Genomic DNA, 16,262 nt, shown 5'->3' with positions numbered 1-16,262 from the left:
AGCAAGGCGCTTCTAGGGCAAAATACAGAGCCGTGCCCTGGGATTCTTCGGGGATATGCTGAAATGATGCCTATGAATTCATGAATAAAAGGGACATCGGTAATGGGCTGGCAAAGACTTCTTTTTAATGCCAAAATAAATAGCAATAACAAAAAACAAAACAAAACAAAACAACAAAACCCACTGACATTTGTTAGATCAGCCTGAAAGCAGTGCGGTTGTGCTTTGTCTGTAGTGAATGGGGGGTGTGTTTCTAGTAGGGGAATGGGTGGCTACTCCATCTTTGCAAGGCGAACAAAGGAAGTGATCAGCTGGCCCCTGGGAAGCTCTGCAACAGCCCCAGGGCAGAGCGGTACCTGCTGCTGTAGTCCATTGGCCCACACAGACCAGGTTTTGCTCTGGTCACCAGTTGGTGTGCACTTGTTTAGTTCTGCAGGAAGTACCCAGTGCGTTTACCATTGCCCTGAAGGATCTTCCCCTTGGGCAGGCAGGAGGAAGCCTGCCCTTGCCTCCAGTGCAACTGATTGCCAAATGGTTTATTCCTACTGGAGCCACCCACCTTTTTCCATGTATCTGAACTTCATCTACACAGGCATCCTCCACCCCTACCTGCTGTCCAGCCGGTGCCAGGGAAGAAGCACTGGAGGGTTTGGGGAAGAGCTGAGATCAATAGCAATCCAATCTCCAGGTGTATGAATTGGGTTTAAACCCATCTTCCTTCCCCAGTACCTAATACTACTGACTTTGTTATTGAAGGAACAGGAAGCTTTTCACAGTGCACATTATTTTCTCCTTAAACAAACTCATGGAATCTTATCATTAGATAGGCAAGGGTTGATTATGGAGAAAGCTCCTGCTTCTACTTATTTCCCTAACTCATGAAGGATGAACTGTAGCTCTGGTGCCGTTGTATGAGGAGACATGCTGAGTCCCTGCCAACTTATTTTAATGCATTTCCACAGCCCACCAATTTGGGATCAGCAGGGGTACAAATTCTTGTATGTATTTATACACTTTGTCCTACTCTGAAGGCTGACCTTAATGGTTCTTTTGGTCTCAGCTTGTGATCTGGTATTGAGGGCCACACCCATTCTCCTAGGTGTTGCACCTTTAAAAAAAGATAAAGAAATGGAACCTGGATGGCATGCCCTAGAAGCTGTCTTTAATGTGATTGTGTCCTAATCCCAGTTCCAGGCTTGTAAGGAGTGTTCCCTTTTGTTCTCCTCCTTCGGATGCTCTCCCCTGGGGTGCAGCTCCCCTCCTTTCTCTCTGCACTGGGGCGTGGTGCTGCAGTGCTGCCTTGGTTCTGGGCTCTCTGAGCAGCTGTGCTATGAAAACAGAGACAGTGGTTGTGAATTTCTTCAAGCCTGGATGCCTTGTATTCATTGTTGGGAAGGGGTGGAGTAACGTGTGTGTGTGTGTGTGTGTGTGTGTGTGTGTGTGTGTGTGTGTGTGTGTGTAGGAAGGGGGGATGCTGACATGGATGATGGTGGTGGTCAGTCTTTGAGGGCAAATAATCATTTTCTACCTTTTCTTATGCTTTTTATTCATTTTTCCATAAACAATTCTAGAATACTTTACATGTTTGCATTCTGTAGATGATTATTGGCTCTCTCCATACTACACAGGCTGAGATACTCTTCCTAGATGATCATTAAAAACAGAAAATATAGACATGGAAATATACAAGAAGGGTGATTAAAATCTAAATAGAATATATATCCCCATACTGTGAGTTCAAGTACCTTTTTCACAAATGTTAAGATAGCAGGATTTGAATTAAGTTTCCTATTCTGTCTCTGGTTTTTTGTGAAGGTGCCCCACCCAGTAGCTGAAATGTCACTATACTCTGAGGACTGGTGGGGGCAGTATTTCCTGAGTCTGTACCCATTACCTCCCCAGCCACCACCCTCTGCCACCATTTTGGGCCAACAATAAGGTTTGCTTTGGTTTTTGTGTTTCTTCAGACTGATTTTTTTTTTTTTTTTTTTTTTGCTGCCCTACTGATCAGAGTAATGACTTCTTTAGACTCTGTGCTTACTTTACTGGTTTCTTGGGGAGGGGTGTGTGTGTGTGTGTAGGTGGGGGTCATGTTCTCTGTCACTGCTGGAATGTACTGGGGACTTCCTGTGTGGATTTCAGGCTTCAGTTCTTATTGTTCCTTTTTGGGTTATTTTTTTTGCGTGACTCTTGCACTGACCCTTGCTCCTAAGTGTCTGGCTTGGGGTGATAGAAGTTAGAGCTGGGACCTTGTGTTGTCATTAGCCTATCTCCACTGCCCAAACACAGTGCCTGGCTTATAGGTGTCTCATATTATCAGTTAAATCAGCAACTGAATTAAACTTTGTTCATAATAAAAATTGCTTCTGGGGTTGGGTGATGGCACACCTGGTTGAGTGCACATCTTGCAGTGTGCAAGGACCTGGGTTCAAGCCCCCGGCCCCCACCTGCTAGGGGAAAGCTTTTTGAGTGGTGAAGCAGTGTGGCAGGTGTCTCTCTGTCTCTCTTCTCTACCACTCCTTTCCCTCTCAATTTCTGGCTGTTTATATCCAATAAGTAAATAAATAAATAAATAATATTAAAAATAAAATATTTAAGAATATTTTATTTTTAATATTATTTATTATTAAATTTTGTATCAGGTATTGTGCTATGCACCTTAAATTTTGTATCAGGTATTGTGCTATATACCTTAAAGGCATTGTCTCCTTGGATCAGTACTGTCTGAAAGCCACTACAGCTATCCTTATTTTATTTTCTGAAGATTTCTGTGGTTACTTTTGGAAAAAAAAAAAAAAAAGTAGAGCACTGCTGTGGCATATGTGGTAGGTGCTGAGAATTGAACTTGGGATTTCACATAGGCAAGTTCAACACTCTTACCTGTTGCACCACCTCAGGCTAGTTATTCCTTTGTGTGTTTGTGTGTGTGCATGCAAAGAAATGTCTCCAGTGTCAGAGACATAGTGTTGGAGCAAAATTCAACCTCCATACCTGACTGAATTCCAAGTTTAAGTGCCACACCACCCACCACAACCACCTCCTTCTCTGCTTCTGCCATCACTAACTAGTATGGGTGCTAATTGAACACATGATTTAGGACAGGGATAAGGAACATCTGACCCTAGAAATTATTGGATCTGGCCCTGCCAAGGGAATCACAGTGGAGACTCTAAATTCTATAAATCTAGGAGATTTGCCTGTCATAGCAACAGTAAGTGTTAAATTTTAAGTTGATAAGTTTGTTTGGCCCATGAATTATGTTTTAAGTATCCGAATGGCCTTTGGTAGAAAAAAAAATCTTCCTCATGCCTGGTTTAGGAGAAAGACTAAGCCTCCACAGGACTCAGGACCTGTGAAGTATATTTTTCTTGTCACTGCCAGCAAAATCTGTAACATGATCTGTCTGAAGCTTTTATAGTTTTCTAGAGTCATTATTTGCTTATCTAATTGACAGCTTGAAGCTAATCACAGGGTTAGTCAGGGATCAAACACTGAGATTCTAGTGCTTTTCATATATTTTCTTAATCAGAATTTTCACAGAAGCCCACATCGATGTTATGGATAGGTGAGTGTCAGCAGTCTAGAGTTACACCATGAGAATATGAGGTAACTCTGGACCTCAGACCCAGGTTGGATTCCATGGTCTCAGTTGCCCCACCCAGTGGAGATATTGACAGGTATGGAGAAAGAGCACCCAAGTCCTTGCTAGGAGACAAATGACAGAGAACTGTCTTTTTGCAAACATGAATGGGATTTCTGTAGATCCATTCTGGCACATCTTGCTTTCTACTGCATCGGAGGTTGGGTTCTATATGATTTCTGGGAAAATACAACCAAACTGCTGGAAGACACAACCTAGACAGTCACTGACATGGAGAGTTAAGTCAGAAGTGTGTAGTCAGGGCGTTGTGATCGCACTGAAAGTAGGTGAAACTTTTTAAATACAAAACCTAGGGCTGCCATGGGAACTTGTTTGTGGAAAGCGGGCAAAGTGGCCAGTGAGGGAACTGGAGGAGCAAACAGATGCCAGTAGCGGGAGAGCTGGGGATCTAGAACGAGACTAGAACTTGGGGAAGAGACAAGTGCACTCCCACCTCTGAGATCTTACCTTTCTCTTGCATCCCTTGTTGAAACTTTGAAGAGGGAGAGATTTGCAGATGTGGAGGAACATTCAGGCAATCCAGAGATGAGAAGCCACCCCCCCCCCCCAGACTAGCGCCATCCATGTAAGGCATATTGGAAGGGGAATTCCAAAGTTAAGAAGGAAAAATATCAAAGGCTTAGGAATGAAAAACATCTTCAATGTCTAATCGCAGAAATCTCAGCTGAGGGTGGGGCTGTTACATTACATTTTGAGCAGGTGTGTGGTGATTCTCAGCCAGGTTTTTCTCTTTCTCAAACACTGGCAAGATGCCTCAGGTGTCTAGAGAGTGCTGAATATTAGCAGCTGTAAAGGAGCCAGCTAGGCACTTGCGAGAATTCTGGAGATGCTGATTTCCTGAGAGAATTCAGGTCTCTATGGTAGAGCTGTCAACTTATAAATAAGGATCCTCCCTCTCCTCTGGCTGGACAACTGAAAGAAAGATCAGATGATGCATTGATCTTGACAGTACTCCGTTGGCCTGAAGGTGTTTGAGATAGTAAACACGGAATTATTTATAAAACTCCAATTACTTTTGAATTAATAAAAATTAATAAAAGAAGGCTTGATAGAGTTCTGAGTTGGAGAATACTTGGGAAACATTTTTTTAATACAAAATTTCAGGGGCCGGGTATAAGCACCAGGTTAAGCCCACATTGTACTAAGTGCAAGGACCTGCACAAGGATCCTGGTTCTAACCTCTGGCTCTTCACCTGCAGGGGTAGGGGGTCACTTCACAAGCAGTGATGCAGGTATGCAGGTGTCTATCTATCTCTCCCTCTCTTTATCTCCTCCTCTCTATCTTCCCCTCTCTATTTCCCCCTCCCCTTTCAATCTTTCTCTGTCTTATCCAATAAAATTAAAAAAATGTCCACCAGGTGCAGTGGGTTTCTTAGTGCAGGCAGCGAGCCTTAGCAATAACACTAGTACTAAGCCCAAGGACCCACACAAGGATCTGAATTTGAGTCTCAGCTCCCCACCTGCAAAGGGGATGCTTCAGGAGCATAGAAGCAAGTCTGCGAGTGTTTTTCTTTCTCTCCGCCCAATTTCTCTTTATCCTACCCAATAAAATATAAGAAATGACCACCATGAGCAGTGGATTTGTAGTGCTGGTACTGAGCCCCAGCTATAACACTGGAGGAAGTTAAAAAAAAAAAAGAGAGAGAGAGAAAAAAAAGAAAAGAAAACTACAAATGTTTACAGTAGTTAGAATGTGTTCCTAGGATATTAAATGTGCCAAATATTGATATAATCCTATGCTTGCAATCATAAGGGGACTGGAACTTGGAATATGTCATCACCTCCTACATGGATGCTAATATACATATATTTTTTAATTTTTATTTTGCTAGAGAGTGAGACAGAGAAGACAAAAGGGTCAGGAGAGATGCTTGCAACACTGCTTCGTGGCTTGTGGTCCCCTGCAGCTGGGGACCAGGGACTTGAACTTGGATCCTCGTGCACGATTATGTATACACTCTACCTAGTGTGCTACCACCTGATCCCCATGGAGCTATTCTTAAAGTCACCGTCTGTTGAGTGCAATAGCACAGATATCTTGGATTATGTCATTTGACACAGTGGCTCCTGTAAAAAAATTTACTTGATTAATTTTTTTAAATGTTATTTATTTTATTTACTGAGAGAGAGAGAGATACAGAAAGAAACAGAAAAACCAGAGCACTGCTCAACTCTGGTTTATGGTGGTGCTGGGGATTGAACTTGGTCTTCTTAGTCTCAGGAATTTAAGTCTTTTTCATAACCATAATACTGTCTCCTCAGCCTAACTACAATTATTATCCAACCATTCACATTCTGGGTAGGCCCTCAAAGTGATTTATTAACTTGATGCAAGTCACACAACTGAAAACGTAAAATCCTGGGCTTGATGGCCTTCAGAGAAGAGTTGCTTTCATAGGCAGGAAAGCATCTTCAATGTCTAATCGCAGTAATTCACTAGCCACAAGTAGCTCTCCACACCTGGTCTCCCCCAACTGTCCACACCTGTTAGCTCCCAGATGTGTGGCAGTATTCACAGGGTAGAAGGGGTGGGGATAGTCGGGCCAAAATGATCACATCATCATTGGAACTGGAACGACAGCTGACCACATGTCCTCCCTCCAGTGGTTCCTGCATTGCTGTGCCAGTTGTCTGAGTTAGCTTCTGGCTCCAGCCCAGGAACATGTCTGAATGCAGGGTAGAAAAGCAGATGCCATTTTTTTCCTGCCTTGCATAAGTGCAGCTCTGGGCCCACAACCCCTTCTCACTCTGTCCCTGTCCTCTTCTCAGACTTAGAAGGAGCCAGATTCCCTACTCCCATTCAGCCCAGAGATGGGACGCAGGATACACCCAGCACTCAAAGCCAGAAGAGGACACTTCATTCTGGAATGGTACAAGAACATTCTTTGGGACATCTGGATTCCAAGGCCATACATATTTCTCACGATTCATTCTCTTTTTCTATGGCAGTGCTGGACAATACCAGGGATACCAGGATAAAATGAGATTTGCCTTTACCTTTTAAAAAATATATTTATCTATTTTGTTTGATAGGTCAAAGAAATTGAGAGGGGAAGGGGAAATAGAGAGGTAGAGAGAAAGGTACCTACAGCACTGATTCATCTCTTATGAAGCTTGCCCCCAGCTGGTAGGGACTTGGGTCTTGATCATCGTTCCTTATGCATAGTAACATGTGTGCACTGCATTGAGTGTGCCACCACTCAGCCCTTAAGATTTAGTTTTCTTTTTAAAATTTTTTTATTATCTTTATTTATGTATTTGGTAGAGACAACCAGAAATTGAGAAGAAGAGGGGAGATGAGAGAGAGAGAGAAAGAGAGAGAGAGAGAGAGAGAGAGAGAGAGAGAGAGAGAGAGGGAGAGACTTGCAGCCCTGCTTCATCATTTGTAAAGATTTCCCCCTGCAGGTAGTGAGTGAGTGACTGGGGGCTTGTAACGGGGTCCTTGCACATGTAACATGTGCACCTGAACCAGGTGTGCCACCACCCAGCCCCAGTTTGATTTTTCTAAGAAAGGAGTTCCACCAACCATAGAGTTGAGGAGGCCTCTTGTTCTATAACATGGTGAAAAGGAAGAGAACTCTTGGGATGGAAGATTAGCACCTATGGTTCAGGCATTGCCCTTGCCTCTAATTTGTGTGTGACTTTAGGCAAACCCTCATTATCCCTCTCAGATTCTGTGTCAGTTAAGTGAGGACATTGAACTTGATGATTCCAGAAATCTCTGCTGGGGGTAGATGACTCCCCCCACCCCCAGCCTTTATTTTCTCATTTGTTTTCTCCTGAGATCATGGTCAACCCCTCCCCTACTTAGTTGCAGAGATAGATAAATCCTAAGCCCTGCATATGAGGAAGGAGAAAGCAGTGAGAGAAGGGACCAGCATAACAGCTGTTGGCTTAAACTCAGCAGGACCAGCCGACATCTGTGTTGGATATAAGGGTCTTTGGTTCAGAGAGTGGGCTTGGCTTATAGACTGTGGTCAGGGAGAGATGGAATCACTGTGATTGTTGATAAGAGTCCTTTCCAGCAGGGTATTCCTATTAATTCAAAGGAGTGCTATTGAAATGATGATGATGGTGCATTTGCTGTTATACACAGTATCACTTTTAAATAAAGCAGTTATTGATCAAGGTCACAAAAAGTGAGTTATTGATCAAGGTTACAAAACATGATGATTGTCCCCATAGAGACTGATCAAAGAAGCAAACCAAGAGAAAACTTCGAACCTGTATATATTCACTGAGCTCTTTGCAGCTTCTCTTGCCAATATTTTAAATGTGATGGCTACATTCCAATAGAAATATGCCACCCCACGAGGACCAAATAATAGACACTCAATGAGGTAGGCATGTGTTTGGTTTTGTTAAGACTGAATCTCCAGCAGCTTAGTCTTACATCTTCTGTAAACATTTGATGAATAAATGGGTAATTGAGCACATACTTTTCAGTCATAATTTTGAACCAGAGATGATGGGACCATGAAAACTGTTTCGCTGGTACATCATCCCCTGCCACTGACAAGTTTCTAAATACTAACGTTTAAGAGATAATGCTAGCTGTGTGAAAATGGCATAGGATCAGTAGGCCAAGAGAAACACAAGCGCACTAGCAGAACAAGGAGAGTTTATAATCTGGAACCTGACTTGGACAAATTAACCAGGCAATTCATTCATTATTTCTAGTTCTTTCTCCTCAGGCCTCAATTCATTTCTTCCAAATTCTGCATCTAGCCTTCTTCTTGGTCCATTTCAGGACCTCACCTGCATATTTTCTTTGTTCTTTAAGATTTTTGAATTTTGTTTCATATGAGACAGGTTCATATTGGGGGGAGAAGAAGAATATATAGTCCAGTGTACAACAAATGCAGCATCAGGGAGTGAATTGAGCACCCCAGGCATGAAAGTCCTGCATACCATGAACTGAACTTTTTCCTTGACTGACCATGTGGGTATTTCCTGAAAAAAGATTCATTTACCAACATCCCCCCCCCCCCTCCACTGGGATTTGGTGCTGCATGACTCTACTGTTCTCAGCAGCCATCCTTAGTATAGTGGTGTGTGTGTGTGTGGGGGGGAGAGAGAGAGAGAGAGAGAGAGAGAGAGAGAGACATGCAGCACTGTTCCCATTGCTAGTAAAGCTTACACCTCAGTCCAGTCCAGCCCACTGGAGGGGGGGAGAGGGAGAGAGAGAGAGAGAGAGAGAGAGACATGCAGCACTGTTCCCATTGCTAGTAAAGCTTACACCTCAGTCCAGTCCAGCCCACTGGAGGGGGGGAGAGGGAGGGAGGGAGAGAGAGAGAGAGAGAGAGAGAGAGACATGCAGCACTGTTCCCATTGCTAGTAAAGCTTACACCTCAGTCCAGTCCAGCCCACTGGAGGGGGGGAGAGGGAGAGAGAGAGAGAGAGAGAGAGAGAGAGAGACATGCAGCACTGTTCCCATTGCTAGTAAAGCTTACACCTCAGTCCAGTCCAGCCCACTGGAGGGGGGGAGAGGGAGAGAGAGAGAGAGAGAGAGAGAGAGAGAGAGACATGCAGCACTGTTCCCATTGCTAGTAAAGCTTACACCTCAGTCCAGTCCAGCCCACTGGAGGGGGGGAGAGGGAGAGAGAGAGAGAGAGAGAGAGAGAGAGAGAGAGACATGCAGCACTGTTCCCATTGCTAGTAAAGCTTACACCTCAGTCCAGTCCAGCCCACTGGAGGGGGGGAGAGGGAGGGAGGGAGAGAGAGAGAGAGAGAGAGAGAGAGAGAGAGACATGCAGCACTGTTCCCATTGCTAGTAAAGCTTACACGTCAGTCCAGTCCAGCCCACTGGAGGGGGGGAGAGGGAGAGAGAGAGAGAGAGAGAGAGAGAGAGAGAGAGACATGCAGCACTGTTCCCATTGCTAGTAAAGCTTACACCTCAGTCCAGTCCAGCCCACTGGAGTGTGGGGGGAGAGGGAGGGAGGGAGGGAGGGAGAGAGAGAGAGAGAGAGTGAGAGAGCGAGAGAGCGCTTCAGCACTGCTCCCATTGCTAGTAAAGCTTATACCCCAGTCCAGTCCAGCCCACTGGTGGGTACTAGGAGCTTGAACCCAGGTCCTTGCACATGGTAAATTGTGTTCTATTGGATGAGCCACTACTCAGCCTCCCATTATTTCTCTTAGTGCTATTGATTTGAAAGAATTAATACAGTCCTTTTAAAATCTTTTTCTCCTCCCTCCCTCCCTCCCTTCCATTCCCACCAGGGTTACTCCTGGGCCTCACTGCCTGCATTGGAATCCACCACTCCTGGCAGCCATTTTTCCCTTTTTGTTGTTCTTTTCTGTTTGATAGGACATTTTGTAATGAGTGCTCTCAACCAGGTGCACCACCACCTGGCCCCAGACAGGACAGGTAGAAATTGAGAAGGGAGCAGAAACACAGAGGAGAGAGACAGAGAGAGACCTGCAGCACTTGTGTGCTCAACTGAACTCACCGCCACCAGGCCCCTAATCTTCTTTCAATCAAGATGATTGCCACTCTGCACCAGACTATGACATTGACCCCCTACTGACGCCTCATTTTGTCTTTGCCCAGAAACCACAAGTCCGTAGAGTCCATAGGAACAATTACACAGACCAGTCTGCCTTTGTAGAGCCAACCTACCTTCTAGAAAGCTCACTTAAAAGAATGGCCTTCCCCCCCCTTTTTTTCTGTTTCCCTATTAGTGTTGGCCAGTGAAATGGTATGTTTTTGTGTTTGTGTGTGTACGTGTATTTGCAAAAATTTCTACCACCACCTCCTCCAATCTTACTGTACCCATCAACTTTTTCTGGGCTTACAGAACCCTGAAGCAATTCTGCAGGTGTCTTATCTTTCTCTCCCCTTCTCTGTCTTCCCCTCCTCTTGATTTCTTTCTGTCCTATCCAACAACAATGACAGCAGCAACAACAACAACAATAATAATAACAATAAGGGCAACAAAAGGGAAAAAATAGCCTCCAGGAACAGTGAATTTGTAGTGTAGGCACCAAGCCCTACAAATAACCCTAGAAGCAAAAAATAAATAAATAAAAAACTTTAGCTCAGAAGCCTTTGAAGTACTATGTTGGAGTGTGTCCTATATAATACATACAGGTGCATTACAAATATCTTACCATATTTTTTTAATGTAATAAGTATTAGCATCCATTCTCTAGGCCTAGCAATGTGATATTTGTCACAGGAATGTCTAGTCTAAAACACAGAATTTATGTGTTGATAACACATAGCCATTTGTCCTATCCTATATTAAGTGCTTTTAATTCAATTTCTTGTGTGATCTGCAAAACAGCTCAGGTACATGGAGAGATTAAGAAATTTTCCAGAGATCATAAATGCCTTAGCTCATAGAATCAAAAAATACTCTCAGAACGCACTTTTTTGGGAGGGAGGGACCATTGCCCGGGTTTCACTTCTTTAAATTATTTTTTTTTCAGGGAGAAAGAGAGACAGAGGGTAAGAGGGAAAGATACAGGGCACCAAAGCTTCTTCCAGTGCAGTGGGGGCCTGGGTTTTGTACATGACAAACCAGGTGCACTACCCAGGTGAGCTATCTAGATAGCCCACCTGCATTATTTTCACTTTAATATTTACCGAAGTCTGACTGCATACACTGTGTGCCATGTAAGCTTCAGGATGCATGATTCTGAATCACCATGTGAGTAAACTACATTGAGTTCATTGCAAATAGTCCGACTACGCCCTTCATCATACAACTGACTGACCTTCCCCATCCCTTTTTTTCCTTCTGCTAATCCTTAATTCAGTCTCATAATCTAAGTTTACTGTGTCTCATTTAGTTCATGCCTTCTCTTAGTTTCTGTGCACCAAAAGAGTGAAATGATACTGTCCTGACTTGTCTCAGTAAACATGATATCCTTTCTGATCCATCCATACTGTTGAAAATGGTGTCTAGTCCTTTTTATGTCTGAATGGTATTGTAGTGTGTATATATGTCATATCTTTATCTGTCATTGTGCACAGAGGTTGTCCCTGCCCCACCCACTTTGTACTATTTCCATAAGCACTGGAGTATGTGTTTTTCAGAGCTCACACTCTTAACCTCTCTCTATAGAGCTGCTTGAAATCCCACCTCTTATATCCCCTCCCTTCAGAGGCATCAGTTCACAGTGGTGGCATTCACTTGCTTCAAGTTCACGTTTAGGTCTACTCTATCAGTAACTGAACCTAGGAAGATGCAAGAACAGCATGTTGCGTCACTAGGCTAGACTCACCACCACATCAGAAAGCTCTCCTGCCTTCCCATTGGGAGCAGCCTTGCTTCCAGATAGATTAAGAATAGCCCCACCATGTTGTACTTACTACAGTCAATGTGAACGGTAAAGAACTTCCCACCATCCTCAGCATGGGATGCCATTTTGTGTTGAATTAGCAAAAGCACCACTGGAGGATTTGAATGGCACCTTCCCATTCATAGCCCAGTTTTCCACACCCTACCAGCCTCTAGCTCTCCCAGTGTATTCCAGGCTTCTTAAGTGAACTCTAGGCAAGATTTGAATGTGGTTTAGAACTAATGTGGCTCAATTCGTTAGAGCCAGTGTACCCTTAAAGAATTTTCAGTGTAGCCTCTCTCTGTGCATGAGAAAACTGACAGCCAAAGGAACCAAATGATTTAGGATTTTTCTACTGTTTTGTTTATTGTAAGACATTAAGATTTGTAAGTTGAGCAAGGCATTTCTATATTTTTTTTTTAAAAGAAACACTTATTTTTATTGAGAAAGAGAGCTTAGAGCACTCCTCCTTTTATATGGTGCTAGAGACTGAACCCAGAGCCTCAAGTGTGTTAAGTCATTTATTTTCAGTTATAAAAACAAATACATGGTGGTCATACACAAAAAAAAAAAAGAAAAAAGAAATGAGATCAATAAAAAGAAGGTACAACTAAAATAGCTGTTGTCAAATTTATGGGTACACTCACCTTATTTTTTTTGCCTCCAGGGTTATTGCTGGGGCTCAGTGCCTGCACTATGAATCCACTGCTCCTGGAAGCTATTTTTTTCCTGTTGTTGCCCTTGTTGTTTTATTGTTGTGGTGATTATTATTATTGTTGTTATTGATGTCGTTGTTGTTAGATAGGACAGAGAGAAATGGAGAGAGGAGGGGAAGACAGAGACGAGGAGAGAAAGATAGACACCTGGAGACCTGCTTCACCGCCTGTGAAGTGACCCCCCCCCAGCTGGGGAGCCGGGGGCTCGAACTAGGATCCTTACGCCAGTCCTTGCACTTTGCACCATGTGCGCTTAACCCACTGTGCTACCACCTGACCTCCTAGATTTTTTTTTCTATATATACACACCTCATTTGTTAAAATGAGGCCTCACATTGCTATTTTTCATTCATTTGCCATTCCTTCTTTCTTTCCTTCCTTCCTTCCTTCCTTCCTTCCTTCCTTCCTTCCTTCCTTCCTTCTTTCCTTCCTTCCTTCCTTCCTTCCTTCCTTCGCCTCCAGGGTTATTGCTGGGGCTTGGTGTCTACACTACAAATCTATAGCTCTTGGAGGCAAATTTTTCCCCTTTTGTTGCCCTTGTTGTTTTTTATTGTTGTTGTAGTTATTATTGTTGTTGTTATTGATGTCATCGTTGTTGAATAGGACAGAGAAATGGAGAGAGGAGGGGAAGACAGAAGGGGAGAGAAAGATAGACACCTGCAGACCTGCTTCACTCCCCTGAAGGTAGAGAGCTGGAGGCTCAAACCAGGATCCTTACTCGGGTCCTTAAGCTTCTTGACATGTGCACTTAACCTTCTGGGCCACTGCCTGGCCCCCCTTGCTCTTTTACGTTCTGCTTTTCACTCTACATTATTATGGCATCTTCCCACTTTAAAATATCCTTTTACAACGTAATGTTAAGTGCCTACCATATGATCCCTTGTTGATCTAGTTGAATTAATCCCATTTTGTGTAGCTTTTTTTCTTTCTTTTTTCTTCAGCTTGGTGCTTCTAAGTCTTGGCATTAATAATGAAAATGAAGTGGTGGATTTATTTTCAGTGGCAGTATTTTTGCTGAAGTGAATGAGCAGGTACTCCTCTGAGATGGGAGGTTGAGTAGCTTACCCAAAGCTATCCACACATGTCACAGATAAACCCAGGGGTTAGGAAATAGCTCACTCAAGAGAGTGCAACTTTACCATGCAGTAGGGCACAGGTTCAAGAAATTTACACTCCAAGTCTTGTTCATCTTAATTATATATTCTCCTACCTTTTCACTTCGATGGCTTCAGCAGTTGTGTCAGTTTCTAGGGAAAACTCTGTGTTCTCTGTTTTCTTCTGTTCTGGAATCAACGTCTCTTTTCCCTTTTTTAGACATAGAGGAGAGAGAGAGAGAGAGAGAGAGGAGGCAAGGGTGAGACTGCAGCACCTAAGCTTCCTTCAATGCATTGGGGGCCAGGCTAGAACCTGACTAGTACACATGCAGAAGCTATTTTATGCATCCTGGAATCAACACATTTGTGTTCTCCCCGCCACCCCTCTTGCTTCCTGTTGGGTAGCCCAGGGAGCACTTGCTCCGGAAGAAGCACCCTCAGGCTATCCTGGCAGCTTCCCTGCCTTGTGCTGGCCTTTGACATTTGTGGGTACTCAGTGTTTTCAGATCTGAAGCTATAGAGCTAGAGAGGAAGTGGACACCCAGTTTCCTCCACCATTTTCCTTAATGGGTTAACCTATAAGGTTGGAAGCTGGTTTTAATTCTCCCTCTTTTTTGATATGTTTTATTTGTAAAAGTTCCCCACACACCAATAATTCTTTCAAGAAGACCTCTACTTGAAATCATGCACTCTTTCCCTCAAAGTCAATCTGTGCCTGAAATCTTGATGAGATTACTTTGTTTGGCAATATTGATAAATGGTGAGTGGGGTTTCTAGGTTATCCAACAAAATAGGTTTAAATTATGACCTTCCTGAGAGAAAAGACCTGAAACAACTTAGAAGTTTTGAAAGGAATTAAATGCAATCTTCTGCTTCCAGAGATTTCATCCTAAGTGTATTTCCCCCCAGAAGGTATCTTTTTGTTCTGTCTTTATTTCAATTACTTCATTGTGTGTATAATCTCTAACCCTTTTGCTGTGAGAAACTGAAGAATTTTTAGCTTTGTTTGGTTAAGGACAGGAAGAGGGATCTATTATTCTAAACCCCTTCATTTTTGTGATTAAGAAAGCATGGACCAAGAAGGAACATAATTTGCCAAAGGTCACATAGCAAAGTAGAGTTTTTCTTTTTTAAGGAGGTTCTTTTATTTTTTATTTTATTTTATTTTAGCCAGAGCATTGCCCATTTCCAGCTTATAGTAGTGTTGGGGATTGAACCTTAGTCATAAAAAGTATTTTATATATATTTCCCCAGCCAAGGCACAAGACTTTATGGACCCCCCCCCCTTTTTCTTTTGGTTCTAATCCAGTGCTTTTCTTGTACTGTTTTTGAGAAATTATTGTGGGTATTGAGGACATCGTATCCCTTCAAAACTTATGTGTTGAAGTTCTAAACCACCATAACCACCACCACCCCCACCTCCAATACTTCAGAATGTGAATATATTTGGAGATTGGGCCTCTAAAGAGATAATTAAGTGAGATCACAAGAGCAGGCCCTCATCCACTGTGACTTGCACTTGGTAAGGAGAAATTCAGTCACAGACACTGAATGCAACACCAAGTAAAGACAGAAGGAGGGAATGGAACAACCCGACAAACTAACCCTGCTGTCACCTTTCTCTTGGACTTCTTGCATCCATAACTGTGAGAAAACAAATTTCTGTTGATTTTGATACTTAGTCTGTGGTGCTTTGTTTGGGCAGCTCTAGCAAACTAATATGGAGGAATGTTGGAGGTAAAAAGACTTGTGAAATTGAAAATTTCAAACTTGGAAAAGTTCTCAATAGAAAAGGGAAGCCCAGATAATTACTATTTATAAGAAATTAAGCTGTACTAGTGTTTATGCATGCTGACTGATAAAATATCTTACTCTTAGACTTCTGGCATGCCTAGTTTACAGTTAATAGTAGTCCCACTTTACAGATGGAGGAAACAGGCTCAGAAAAGTAAGTTTCATAGTTTTGAGGTTTGAGATGTGAAGCAGTGAGTAAAATCTTGCTCTTGTACATTTCAGCATAAAGGTGTCACTGGGAAGAATAGGGGAGTTAAAAGTGTTGTCAACAATAAAACCTGATAAATGTATACCAAATTAAAAAAAAAAAAAACAACCAGAAACATTGAACTGCTGGTAACCCTAGTTCTTATGGAAATATTGGGCATTTTAAATATTAACTGTAGATGCTTCTCTTGTAGATAATTCCCTCTTCTCTGTTTTGAGACAGTGCAGTTGATCCATGCAAAAGTGTATGGATTCAACTTACTTGGGCTCAACTTATGAATCGGGTGGGTCTTATTTTCTGCAGATACTAAGGGTAAGTCCCAGCTCAGCTTGATTTAGCTGTTAAAACTTTGTTGGCTTTTCCTTTGAAATAAAAAAAAAAATTCATAACAGAGCACTTTTCAGGTCTGGCTTATGGTGGTGTGGGGAATTGAACCTGGGACTTCAGAACCTCAGGCATGAGTCTCTGCACAATTATGCTATCTATCCCTCACCCCATAGACT

The 16,262-nt window shown here is 42.9% G+C and overlaps 1 protein-coding gene across 4 annotated transcripts in view; it reads left to right on the top strand.

Moving 5' to 3' along the window:
• Nucleotides 1-16,262, top strand: part of DPYSL3 (dihydropyrimidinase like 3) — a 139,930-nt gene that overhangs the window by 66,045 nt on the left and 57,623 nt on the right. The window lies entirely within an intron of this gene.

Source organism: Erinaceus europaeus, chromosome 2 (assembly GCF_950295315.1).
Source record: "Erinaceus europaeus chromosome 2, mEriEur2.1, whole genome shotgun sequence".
NCBI lineage: Eukaryota > Metazoa > Chordata > Mammalia > Eulipotyphla > Erinaceidae > Erinaceus > Erinaceus europaeus.
This window is presented reverse-complemented; position numbering and strand designations above follow the sequence as displayed.